Source organism: Canis lupus, chromosome 29 (assembly GCF_003254725.2).
Source record: "Canis lupus dingo isolate Sandy chromosome 29, ASM325472v2, whole genome shotgun sequence".
Classification (NCBI taxonomy): domain Eukaryota; kingdom Metazoa; phylum Chordata; class Mammalia; order Carnivora; family Canidae; genus Canis; species Canis lupus.
This window is the reverse complement of record NC_064271.1, coordinates 21,963,180-21,976,856: the sequence shown is the minus strand read 5'-3', so window position 1 is coordinate 21,976,856 and position 13,677 is coordinate 21,963,180. Positions and strand designations below refer to the sequence as shown.

Here is a 13,677-nt window from a genome sequence, read left to right as displayed (position 1 = left end):
TTAGTATATATTTCTAAAGAAACCCTTGGGACACCTGGGTGGCTCAGCGGTTGAGCATCTCCCTTCGGCCCAGGGTGTGATCCTGGAGTCCCAGGATTGAGTCCCACATCGGGCTCCCTGCATGGAGCCTGCTTTTCCCTCTGCCTGTGTCTCTGCCTCTCTCTCTCTCTCTGTGTCTGTCTCTCATGAATAAATAAATAAAATATTTTTTAAAATAAATAAAAGAAAGAAAGAAACCCAGACACTGGTGTTAACCTAATCACATTATTTATAATAAGCCACATGATCCAAAGTATTTCATGTTTTTAGAATGTAAAGAGAAGCTCCTCCTTCACACCCTTCTCTGTCTCTGACAGGGATTAATAATGCCTTTTATTGGAGAGTCAGGCCTGGCCAGAGATAGAAGGTAAAGAGAAAGAAGGATTCATAAATTACATGTAGAGTGATTGAGTGGTTGTAGCAGTAATTCCTGCTCAATGTGACCTCCATTGTGAACAGAAGTGCAAAATAAATAATGGAAGAGAGTCTCTTGTGAGGATTTGGATCAAAGAAGTCTCCACAGGGTTATAGAGGCAGGTAGCAGACAGTGGTCAAAAAATACAACTCCAGGGGCAGCCCGGGTGGCTCAGCGGTTTAGCGCCACCTTCAGCCCAGGGCATGATCCTGGAGACCGAGGATCGAGTCCCACATCAAGCTCCTTGCATGGAGCCTGCTTCTCCCTCTGCCTGTGTCTCTACCTCTTTCTGTGTCTCTCATGAATAAATAAAAAATCTTTAAAAAAAAAAAAAAAGACTCAAGTCTGCTGCCCCTTCTGCTGTGGGAAGTTATCTTTGTAGTGCTTTGTTGTTTTTGTTATTGTTGTTGCTGTTGTTTTAATGTTTAAAGACAGAAAACCAACTCAAATAGCATAGGGAAAAAGAAGAATTTATTGGATCACTCTAAGCTTCAGGAATGGCTGGATCCAGGGGCTTAAATGACATCATCAGAGTGTCTCCCAACTCAGCTTTATTCTATGTTGGCTTCTTGCTCCACTTGGATAGAAAAAATGGTTTAAATTAACTTACATGATGACTATAACCTCAGAAGGGGAGACCCACTTTCCCAGCATAGCATGTGTCCCTCCAAAGTGGACTCAAAATGACCTTGTCTGGGTCAAGAGTCCATCACCAGGCCCATCATTGTGTTTTGAAAGGTGAGATACTCTGATTGGCCAAGGCTGTTCATGTACCTCGCATTTACTGGGTAATTAAGGCATGTGGTTGACAATACCACCAAGTATAGAAGAGATAGTTCCCCCGGGGAAAGATGTTATCCCAGGAAAAAAAGGATCAGATATTCAGTACAAAGTTATGATGCAGTATAGAGGATGGTTTATTGAGCTCTCTGATGTTGTATGAAGAAGAATTTTACAGTATGGTAGCAGAGTCCAGGCTTTGGGTCTGAATCTGGACTGTATCATCCATTTGTATCATGGACATAGGCAAGTTCTCTCTGGCACCTAGTTTCTTCATCGGTAGAAAGATGATAATACGCCATTTCGCAAATACTCCAATCTGTAAAATGAGTAAAATTATCATATTATCAGGGTTCTTACTTGCAAACAAGAATTCACTTGATCTAGTTTAAAGAGAGAGAGATTTATTGGAGATAGTGGATGGCTCGTAGCACCCCAGGGGATTTAGAGAAATTGGCTTTGGGGTACATTTCCAGGAATAACTCCCAGAATTATTCCGTCTCACTGGCTTGATCAAGGCCTTGCAGCCTCCATCCACCATTCTAGTCGCAGTGGTGTAGAAATCACCACTACTGTCTACCCCAGAAACATACTGTGTCCATTGGCCACCATGCCCACAGAACAGAACAGCCTCCCCCCCACCCCCCGCCTCACCCTGCCACACCTGTCTCTACACAGCTCACTCCTGAGTCAGACTGTCAGGCATGTGTCTCATCACTAGACCTGCCTTTCTGTAGAGTGGCTTCATGGCCTGCAGTCTGTACAGCAAAACAGGGAATCCTGTCTCCGAAGGGGCCTGTGCTTGGCGCACTGGTCTACTGCTGCTGCTGTCTTGAAATTCTTAATAATTTGACCTTTGAACTTTTGTTTTCCTGGGACAGTGGAGCATGGGCACGGGCAGAGGAGGTGCCCTGGGCAACAGCATCTACATGTGCACTCAGATCTGCAGGTGTGAGGATGCCCAGTGCTGACGTCCTCACCTGTGACAGTCCAAGGCATCCAAGAGGTGGCTGGGCCGGGACCTGGGCCCAGGTTGGTGGTGGTGACGGCAGCTGTGGTGGTAGTGTCTGCTGCCTGGAGAGAGAAAGGGATCTGTAGAGGGTAGAGCAGGGACCGGAATGGGAAGCCACGTTGTCTGTGCCTCCTTGCAACCTCTGTGCAAAAATATGAATGCAGTGAATCTAATCTGATTTCTTTTTTTTTTTTTTCCATCTAATCTGATTTCTATTCTCCAGCCTGAGAGTCGGGATAGGAACTGCTGGTGCTTAGTGAATTATTACAGAATAAAAACATACACGTGGGCATTGTAATAAACATGTTAGAGAATCGTTAGAATTCTTCAGAGTTTGGAGTCTCTGGTTTGTAAAACTGTGCAACATTGCAAAGCAAATATTTACAGGGTTAGAAGTTCGAAATTTGATATTGTCACATTTGATGGAAAAGAACACTATTTTCAGATGAAGCTTTACATGAAATCAATCATCAACAGGAAAATAGTTTCATGGTTAATTTTTCTTTATCATTGATTATACAGTGATGGAAAGCATAAATAGTTCTTCTGAATTATGTACAAATCATGAACACACTTTTAGTTTTCTGTATGGCCTCAGCAAATTATAGGAAATGCCAGAGGAAACATCAAAATGTCATTGTATAAATTTACATTTAAATTAAATTCAGTAGGGTACCTGGGTAGCTCAGTAGGTTAAGCGTCTGCCTTCAGCTCAGGTCATGATCCCAGGGTCCTGAGATGGAGCCCCATGTGGGTTCCCTGCTCACCAGGAAGTCTGCTTGTCCCTCTCCCTCTGCCTGTTGCTCCCCCTGCTTGTGCTCTCTCTCTCTGTCAAATAAGTAAACAAATAAAATCTTTAATAAAATAAAATTAAATTCAGACCTACACAAAACTGATTTGTATGAGAAGTTAAATCTTTTTAGAAAAGTTCTTCTGCAAGAATTATCAAGTCTAGGGGTATTAAAGTTTATATTTCAAAATTACTCATTAAAAATGTTGTCAGAGACTATAAAATATTCTTAACAACTCCAATAACAGTGGCATCAGAAAAGTCCTTCTCAAAATCAAAAATTATGGAAAATTATTTGTGTTCTACATTTGATAAGAGCAACTGACATCACTTTTGATTAAATTGATTGAAACTCATGTTGCTAAAAGCATAAGTGTTGAGAACCTAATAATACATGGATTTTTGGGAAAGCAGGTTAGAAAAATCTTAAGATCAGTCAAGATGGCACATTAATAAAGTATTGTCTCTTACCATCTGATTTAAAATTATGACACAATTTTTTTCAATTTGTAAATTTATGTTGCTATTAACACATTACTATGACACCATAGCACATTTTATGAGTAATAAAATGTTTTTAAAGAAAAATGGATTATCTTGTAGTACCTTTAACTGCACCTTTCCCTCCTACTTTTTGAATTAAGGACCCCACATTTCCAATTTTCACTGGGCCCTACAAATGATATAGCTGGTGTTGGTTATGTGTTTGGAGCAAGCATGTATGAGCAAAGCTGGGAAATGTAGTTTGGGGAGGATTCAACTTTGGGAAGGAGGGTTTCATAAAGCAAGAAATTAGCTAGTCAGGAATAATCTGCACCCCACTTGCCTCACTGGCTGCCAAGCCACTAACCGTATTTATTTTCTCTCTTCCTTTGGGTAGTCCCAGCAATGCCTGAAAGAGGATTAGATTCACTGCATTAATCCCACCATTCTAAGGAAAGATCAGCAAATTCCAAAGGCCAGGCTGGTACATCAAAGAAAAGGAGCTCTCCCTCACCTCTCTGAGGGGTGGTTTCCCTAACTACACGTGACTCTTGGCGCTAACTTAGCTTAGGCACCTGCCTGCCTTCCAGAAGCTATTTTTGTTCTTTGATGCTTTATAATGCTGTATAATGCACAGAATGGATAAATTGCAAATATTTACCTTTCTCTAAAGTATTGATTTAAAACGATGAGTCATTTAGTCTTATGCCATTTTTATTTTCACTGAATGACCATGAGTGATTCTACAATTCTCCTCCATAAATATCCTGAAAGGAGAGGAAGAACAAGTCGTTCTGAATCGAGGAATAAATTTGATCCTATAAATCAGAAAGCTCAGGGAAGCAAGACTTGGCAAAGATGCAGTCGCTGTCAGTGTTTGGGTCTTACTTTTTTATGCCCCAGAGGACACCATGAACACTTGTGTGTGTGGATGGCCAGGTTCCTCAAATAAATCTTGTGTCTCGTTCCTGCCCCAAGATAGACCACCAAGCTGCCTGGGCAAGAGTGGTGGCTACAAAAAGAAGAATCACCAGTCTGGGACCCCTGGAAAGAGACCACTGAAACACAATTTGTTAGTGTTTCAGAGGTAGCTGATGCCAATTTCTTAAGTTTAGGGATAAGAACCTTGTGCCCAGGAGGCTGCCTCATAGGTCAGAGGTAGAACTGGGGTCTCCTGAGGGCTGAGGCAGAGTTCTTCAGCTTCCTCTCCATGTGGTCCATCATTGCCAAGACCAAAGTAACAGGTGTCCAAGGGCAGCTATTGAGTGGTCATAGAATGCCTATTAATCCCAGTATGTGGTGACTTCTCAGTCCAGAGCTCTCATAGACGGGAACATAATGAAGGAAAGGTCAAGACTGGAATACAGCTGTTTAGATTTGTAACTGGAATGTTGGAGTGAGATGGAACAGGAATAGAGGTCAGGAAATTGGCTCAGGCAGGGATTGTGGAGGTGAAAAAGTGAGTTTGTATGCCATTTCTGTGTAAGAGGAGAAGAGACAGGACATCTGACCTTAGCACCCCAAAATCTGTGTGTATGTGTACATGAGTGTGTGTGTGCATGTCATTTAAGAGTGACAGTTATAGGACTAATTCCTAGCTCTATCACTTACTAGTTATTCACTTGACAAATTAAGTCACATCAACTCTCTAGGCCTCAGATTCCATAGTTCCAAAGTAGGGAGAATTTTCATAGTTACTCCATAGGAACATTGTGAACATTAAATGAGATTATTGGGATCCCTGTTTGGCTCAGCGGTTTAGCGCCTGCTTTCGGCCCAGGGTGTGATCCTGGAGACCCGGGATTGAGTCCCAACGTCAGGCTTCTGCATGGACCCTGCTTCTCCCTCTGCCTCTCTCTCTCTGTGTCTCTCATGAATAAATAAATAAATAAATAAATAAATAAATAAATAAATAAATAGATTATCTATGCAAAGCACTTGGAACAGTGCCTGGCAATTGGTAAGTGACCCATAAATATGTGTGTTATCACATCAGACAACATATGACCCATACTTTTTAGGCTGTTGATTTTCTGGGACGCTGCCCACCAGGTATGCTTCCCACCTGTACACAAAACTAACCCCTTCCACACAGACTGCATGTCCTCACTTTTGTGCCTACAAAGGGATAGGTGCACATAACAGGTCCACTCCTCTGTTGGGGGAAGCCTGGTCCTCTAATCCCCACCTCAAACCTGCTTCTGACTACAGTTGATGTAGTCTAATGTCTACCAAGCCCAGCTTCTATCCCTTCCCCTAAATAAAATCATAGTCTCCCTCCCTCAATAAGAATGTGTGTGTGTGAATTTTCCTGTGAAATAAGTGAGACCTTAGAACTTATTCCCCGAAGTAGATTTTTCATTTAAAAAAACCCCAAACCATTTTTGCATGACTAGGACAAGATCATCACATTGAATAGAAGATTTTTATTCCTTATATAAAAAACAAACTTGTCCTTTGTTCCTTCTTTCAAATCACTTTCTGGGCCTCTGGAATTTCCTGGCCTTTGTGCCATAGTGACCACAGCTATTGAAATGTCTTTACTAAACCAGGCTGTTCTGAACTGACTGGGCACCCAGAGTCCTGCCCTTCTGAGGCTCCAGAAGGAGGGGGAATATCAGCAGGTCAGAGGATCTGGGGCTCTGTGGTTTCAAGAAAGATTCTAGCTCAGGCAAATTTGAACTAATCAGTAAAATGGGAAACCCAGAAGGGAGGGGACAAACACCCACATAGAAAAATGGAAAAGGACTGTGATGGCTAGAGAAGCTGTACACTCTCGGCAGGGGTTGAGGCAGCAAGGGGCCACTGTGTGGCTGCAGGTCGCTGTGAACTGCTGTTCCCGCAGCTACTTGCCTGGACTGAGGCAAAGGAGGCTTCTAGTGAGGAGCCTATACTCAAGCATCCCCCGGAGGGGCCATACCTCTGGTCTATAGGACTTGTGCTTCCCACTGATCACTGTTCACGGCAGGGCAACATCACTGGGATGGATTAGTAGTCTCTGGGCTCAGGGCAAGTTTTTGGTAGGTCTAGAAATATGGGTAGGGTAGGATAATTGTGGGTTTAGGGTAATCGTGGTGGCCGGGGCCTGTCCTTACAGTGTGATATGGCTTCCTCTGAAGGCTGGCCAGGTCCCGGGCTAAGAGAACTTGACTGTAGATTGTGACATTCTGGATTGATAAATCAGTAATATTAGTGCCTGTCCTCTTCGCAATTTGCTCTCTCACTCAGTGACACACCCATCTCGACACATGCTGCACATCTACCATGAGCCAGACCTGTGCTATGTAACAGAGGGATGGAGAGGAGGAGATAGTCTCTGTCTCCAAATGGTTGGGTCTACAGGTGAGAAGTAGTTATGGAATTGTGATGGTTAATTTTATTTGTCAGCTTAGCTAGGCCTTGATATCTAGGTATTTGGTCAAACATTATTCCCAACATTTCTGTGAAGGTCTTTTTTCAGATGAGATTAAGATTTAAGTCAGTTAGACTTTGAGTAAAAGAAGTCAGCCTCCATAATGTAAGTGGGTCTCATTCAGTCGGTTGGAGGCCTTATTAGAAAAAAGACTGACCTCTCAGTCAATTCAACCAGCGAACTGCCTTTGGACTCAAACTGCAGCATCAACTCTTCTCTGGGTCTCCAGCCACTGCTTACCCTAAAGAGTTTGGACTTGCCAGCCTCCATAATCATCACATGAACCGATTCCTTCAAACAAATCAATCTCTCTCTCTCTCTCTCATTCTACTATTTCTGCTTCTCCGGACACCCTGACCAATACAGGAATGCAGTCTTAGTTGTATTGCCCTCTCGATGACTTTTGCATTTTATTACCCAATATTTATTTATTTATTTATTTATTTATTTATTTATTTATCTTTTTTTTTAATTTTAATAAATGTCTATTTCAACTGTTTTACAGTAGAATAAATGTCTTGATGACTGTAGATACGTAAGGCTGTTTGGTAGCATCCAGAGCCACCACAACAATGGTGGTCTTCCTGACGGGTGTGTAGTCTTCAGTAATTATAAGGGATTACTTGTCTGAAACTGCTGTTAAACCAGCAGGACTGCATTTATGCATCCGTCATTTTCAGGATTGTTGGTAACCTGGGCATATTTTCCCCAAATAACTTTGCCTCCTTGTGTCACAAGGCCCAAGGCCCAACTCACTCACGTTCACTTCAATGATAGTACCTTTGGTAATAACACCCAAAGTTGTATATAGTGGGGATGAGGGATTCTTTTTTTACACCGAGTATTGGCAGGCAAAAGGTGGCTTTCAATTCAGGATGTGTTACATGGGCCTTTTTGAAATGTAAGCCCATTGGCCTAATGAATCTTTCGTATTTAGGTGGTTTTTTAGTAAAGCCGTCTCCAAAAAGCAGACTTTAGTGACCATCCTCTTCCATGCTTTCTTTTTTCTCTGTCCTGTTCGAATGACTTTTAATACTTCTGTTTCTTCCTGAGCACAAACTTTGGGTAAAGGAACTTCCCACTTTCCCGCTTTCTCTTTTCGCTTTTGTTTAATCATATTGGAAAGTACTTTAGCTCGGGACTGCCCCTCCCTGTCCAGTAGATAAGCAGGTACTGCTCCCTGTGGAGTCTTCGAACGTTCATGAGCCTCTAGACCTTCTTTCTTTCTCTTTTTCTCATGGTAATCCAAACGATAGCCACAGCGCTTTCGGTGTAACTCAATATATTCATTTTGTGGCATGGTGAGGCCCCCCGACACCAAGAGGCTTTCTAGCTTTGGGCTCCCAGCGGAAAGAGACGGCCTCTTTTCTTTTCTTTCTTTTTTTTTTTATTGGAGTTCAATCACCTGTTTTCTACAGTGCTCATTGTAGCATCAGAAAAATAAATAAATAAATAAATAAATAAATAATCTTTAAAATTAATTAATTAATTTATTTATTTTTCTGATGCTACAATGAGCACTGTAGAAAACAGGTGATTCAAACAAATGGCACCAAGATGGCCCTGTGAGCATCTTGCTGAAAACCCTTCTTTTCCCTATGCATATAGTGGCATGTATACCCAACAAAATTGGAATCATAGGTCTTTATCCTGTCCTTTTTTTTAAATAACATTAATTGTAAGCATTTTAAAAATGTTATTAAAATATGTGGGAAGATCTTTAGGGCCTGCCCACTCGTCTGTTTTTGTTGGAAATTTAAGTTGTTTCCTATTTTCTGTTATTATAAATAGTTTTGCTGGAAAAGTTTTTGTACATATATTTACGTCTGCCTCTCTGATTATTTCCTTAGGGAAGATTCCAGGAAGGGGAATTACTAAAAACTCTGGCCTCATAAATGAGAGAATTATGAAAAATGGAAGGGGAAAATGCAATAAAGTAAATGAATTGGGTTACTCGACTCATTTTAACTGAGAAAATAAGAAACACCTGACCTCCTCTGGGGTCGAACTCATGATCATCCATGTTACTTAGGGAGACCAGGAGGCATGGTAGCACTGGATTAGGGTCCAGAGCTTGAATTCTGGGCCCATCTCATTTCTCTTTACAGCCGGAGCTCCTGGACAATGTGCTCTGACATGTTCTGTTCCCAGTTCTTCATGCCCTGCCTACTTTGCACGAGATCATGAAGAGCCCATTGGCCGTTTATGAAAGGCTCCTTCACTCACCTGGCCTTTCCTCTCCCTTTAGAGCTAGGGGGGTGGGGGAACACTGATTCTTCTATGAAGTCTTTCCAAGGATAAATCAGAAGCTTCTACTCTAATACTTGCTCCAAACTTCTAACATCTATGACATTGAATTACAATGATTTGTAATTCTCTTCTTCCAATGGCCCCTGAGTCTGAGTCTAATTCATCTTTTCTCCCCACCAGTGCTTAGGATAGCACAAGGCATGCAGGAGATGCTCAATTAATGTTGACCAAAGAAATTGTCAAGTACTAAACAAACATGATATCATCCACAAGCATTTATTAAGCACCAAAGATGTGTCCCTGAACTCAAGGCACTTGCATTACAGTAGAGTAAATGTAAAAACAGTTAAGGTAGCATTTTCTAAGTGCCCAACTGGTTGTGCAGATACAAAGTGCTGTAGGATCTTGGAGCAGAGCAGGGAACCACTGCTAAGAGGGCTGTGGTGATCCAAGGAGACTTCTCGGACCAGACTCAGGCCTCCGAGGGACATTGGCCATAGACAAGGGGAGAACAAAAGATATCATCCCAGAAGGGGGAATTGTGTCAGCAAGGGGGTCTGGTGTCAGTATGTAGTCTGGTATGCAGTAGGCACTCTATGCAAACATGCTGAGTAAGTGAATGAAGAAGACAGTGCAGCACCACACGGTCTGAGAACAAGATGGCCAAGTGTGCCTTCCCAAACAGGCTGTTTATTTTGTCAGTACAAAAATATCATGTTGCCCAATAAATATTAACATATTGTCGAATCACTTCATCAGTTTTCAAATACAGCTACAAATGCTGTTTAGGTAGATTTTCTCAATGTTGTGCACAAAACTATTGGCCCACGTACTTACACGTGCTCATCCACCCCCCTCCATGTGCCACCCTAAATCTTCATCAGCACCTGTGTCAAGGGTGCTGTTCCATCAAATCAGCTTCCATGAGCAAGTGACAGGCAACCCAATGGTGACCTGTTTAATTCACTGTTTTGTTTTTTTTTTTTTTTTCCTAAACAGATTTTTTTTTTTTTTTAAGACACTCTATTCTGTTTTGGCTGACAGGGCCCAACCTTTCATTTGTGCAAATCATATTGATCGCCAAAGAGCAACAATTGGGAGTTGCGGGGATTTATCACAAAGTCATCAATAAATTGCCAAATAATCACATGGGACCACATATTTTGCCTCCCAGCATCTTTAGAAAAGGGATTCAAACTTGTCTTTGAAAATAATGGGTTACAGGGGTGCCTGGGTGACTCAGGTTCGGTGTGTCTGACTCTTGGTTTCAGCTCAGGTCATGATTTCAGGGTCATGAGATTGAGCCCTGACTCCGGCTCAAACTCAATGAGGAGCCTGCTTGAGATGATCTCTCCCTCTGCCTCTGCCCCTCCTGCTCGTGCTCTCTCTTTCTCTAAAATAAATAAAAACATCTTTAAAAAAAATGGATGGGTCACAGAGAGATATTTTTCAGATAACATTAGGTTCAGCTCTGAGTAACAGATCCCTCTCTCCCCTCCCAAAAAGGCAAAACAAGGTAGTAGCTTAATTCTTTCTCATACATAAGAATTTTAGAGCCAGGTAGTCCAGAATTTGTTTGTTGACTCCATTGTTAACAGATACACAAAACCTTTCTTGTCTTATTCTCACCTTTCCTAGGATGCAGCCTGCTTCCTCACACCTGAGGTAATGGCTGCATTACCAGCCATCTTAGCCACTTTCCAAACAGAGGGACAAGGGAAGAGAGGGAAGAGAGATGGTGCAACTCCTCCTTATTACAGAACTTAACAGAACTTTCTGGAAATCCCACACAACACTCCTGCTTACATCTCATCGGCCAGAACTTCCCTGGTCACACCAAACTGTAAGGTAAAGTGAGACGTGTTGTCCTCTAGCTGGGCATCAGTGTGATCTGCTAAAAATCCAGCCTCCGTTTGTTAGAAAGAGAAGGAGAAGATGCATGTTTTATGGGCAGAGAAAATACAATCTGTTTTCCGAATCCTAGGTTCTAATATTTCAGAGATGGTAAATCAGAAGTTTGTGGTTCTGGTTAGAGCACTGACATGTCTAGCACCCTAGTGTGTGTGTAGTGTGTGTATGCACACTAATATTTGAATAGACACCTTGTGTGTTGCGAATTCAACAATAACTTATAAATATCAGTTATATTTTTCAGCCTCAATTATTTTAGCTTTACTTATTGTGAAATATACATACAGAGAAAATGCTTAAAGCACAAATGTAACTTACTTTTAAATAGACCTTTCCAGTGCTTCTCCATCAGCGTTTCACTTGATCTTCCCAGTAACTCTGTGAGGAAGAAAGGGGAGCTTTCAGTACCATCGCTTGCATTTCAGAAGTGAGGAAATAGAGCAGAGATCTTTCCCAAGATTCAGAACCAATGGTAGGTCCAGAACTTGAACTCGTGTCTTCTGCCCTCAGAGCCCACGGTGTCTTACCCACTGCTGCCTCTCAGAGACTATAGAATCTTGCAAAATTTGGCAGAGACAGAAAAAGGTGAGTATAACTTTCTGGAAAATTATTGGCACTAAGAAACGACCAGAAAGGACTAGTGGTCGCTGTGGATATTTAAACATAAGATAACCTGAGAGTGGTGGTGTAAATGCAGCATGAATTACAACTTGAAATAAACAGTGTCTAGCGAGAGGAACATGCAAAACTGCTCTCAAAGATTTAAGATTTTACTATAAATGAAATGGAGAGGGGGAAAAGGACGTATCTTTGGCAACTCTTTCTCCTTGTCACTATTTTTGGTTCCCTGTCTGAAGAAACTTTTGAAGATTTCCTTGTAAGGACAAGAGAAAAAAAATATGCTGTGACCTCATGACCTTAATAGAAGCAACCATGAGTGAATGTTCTTCTTCACTAGCAGTTGGAAAGAATTGGTAGCGAACTGTAAAATCTTCCCACCCACCCACAAATGGCATAAATTGATGAAATCAGTTCAACAATCTCAAAAAGTGGTCTCTGGGAATCATTAGCTTCTACATTTCAGATATGGAATGTCCCCCAGGATTTGAATAAAGGGTGCACCCTAGGAAAGAAGCCGCCTTTCTTCCTTAAGTAGGCATTGGATCTGAGCCTTTACAGGAGATGTTTGGTGATATATATTTGGTTCTCATAAACTCTTTCATTTATGGAATTTCTTCTAGATGGTGGAAAGAAGCAATAAAGTGAATGTCTTGCTCCCGCGTATTTAGAGATTAGTTATAATTGTGTGAACAAGTTGCTGAGCAATAAGGAATAAAGAACTATTCTTCCCTCACAAAGGAATGTTGAGCCTACCCAGCTCATTTATTTATTAAACACACACTTAAATAATGTTTATTGAGTGCCAAGTAAGGACTTTACAAATACTAACTCATTTACCACTCCTAACAACCTTCTAAGGGAGGGATTCTTTTACCAGTGAGGAAACTGAGGCACACAAATTTTAATTAATTGGCCCCAGGTCAAAGACCTTGGATATGGACGCAGAACTCATGCTCTGGACCACATGCAGCTCTCATCTCCCTGTATACAGAAATCCAAGAAGAATATCTATTTGGCAATAAGATAACTTGGGAACACAGGTTATAATAAGATATTTATCAGATTAATGCCTTGTATAGTACATGACTAAAAACTCCATTTCTCTCACTACTACTACTACTACTGCTACTACTATTACCACGTGTAACACAAACGTGGGGTTTTCCTCTTATGACCCATAGGGCAAGGTATGGGGAAGCAAAGAGATTCCATGGCCTTTCTAGATGCACGAGTCTTAGGCCACTTCCATGTGTTCATCCACTCTGAGGCTCCCTGAACCCCTTCAGTTAGGATTTTTTTAATGAAAACTTCATGACATAGGCACAATTAATTAAGCCATTGACCATTAGTGGTTAACTTCGACTCCAGCCTCCCCACCACCTGGAGGTAGAATGGGGAGGAGGCCACTGAGAGTTCCAACTCTCTCTAATTATAAGGTTGACTTCCTTGAGAACCAGTTCTCATCCTTAGGAACTTTCTTAAAGTTACCTCGTTAATATAAACTCAGGTGGATTGAAAGGGCTGGTAATGAATAAGAAAAGATTATCTTTTTTTTTTTTAAGATTTTATTTATTTATTCATGAGAGACACTGAAAGAGCAGAGACACAGGCAGAGGGAAAAGCAGGCTCCATGCAGGGAGCCTGATATGGGATTCAATCCTGGTACTCCAGGATCATGCCCTGGACCAAAGGCAGACGTGCTTAACTGCTGAGCCAGGCATCCCAAAAGACGATCTTTTATCTTTATTAAACCAGAACAATTTTAGGAACTGGGGACAGAAACCAAATCTTAAAACAAAAGGTGCTCCTTTCATCTTTGTTGTTCTGGGACTGTTTTAGGAGCCAGGAATGAAGATCAAAATATATATTTCTTTTTTCTTTCTTTTTTTTTACATTTCTTATTACATCACAGTATCACAATGGCAGAGTACTCAGTGCTCCATGGAAGGAAGGAAGGAAGGAAG

General features: G+C 41.5%; 1 long non-coding RNA gene and 1 pseudogene across 3 annotated transcripts; both read right to left on the bottom strand.

Moving 5' to 3' along the window:
• Positions 1-908: 908 nt before the first annotated feature.
• On the bottom strand, positions 909-11,844 carry LOC112678406 (uncharacterized). Of its 3 annotated transcripts, none has more exons than XR_007407020.1 (5): positions 11,620-11,844; positions 11,407-11,470; positions 2,923-3,074; positions 2,215-2,388; positions 909-1,553 (listed from the first exon to the last, which is right to left on the bottom strand). It is a non-coding gene; the product is annotated as an uncharacterized LOC112678406 (long non-coding RNA). The 3 variants fall into 3 exon arrangements; XR_007407021.1 differs by having other exon boundaries at positions 11,411-11,470; XR_003147547.3 differs by having other exon boundaries at positions 11,407-11,844.
• On the bottom strand, positions 7,525-8,231 carry LOC112678404 (ribosome biogenesis protein NSA2 homolog; annotated as a pseudogene).
• Positions 11,845-13,677: the final 1,833 nt, after the last annotated feature.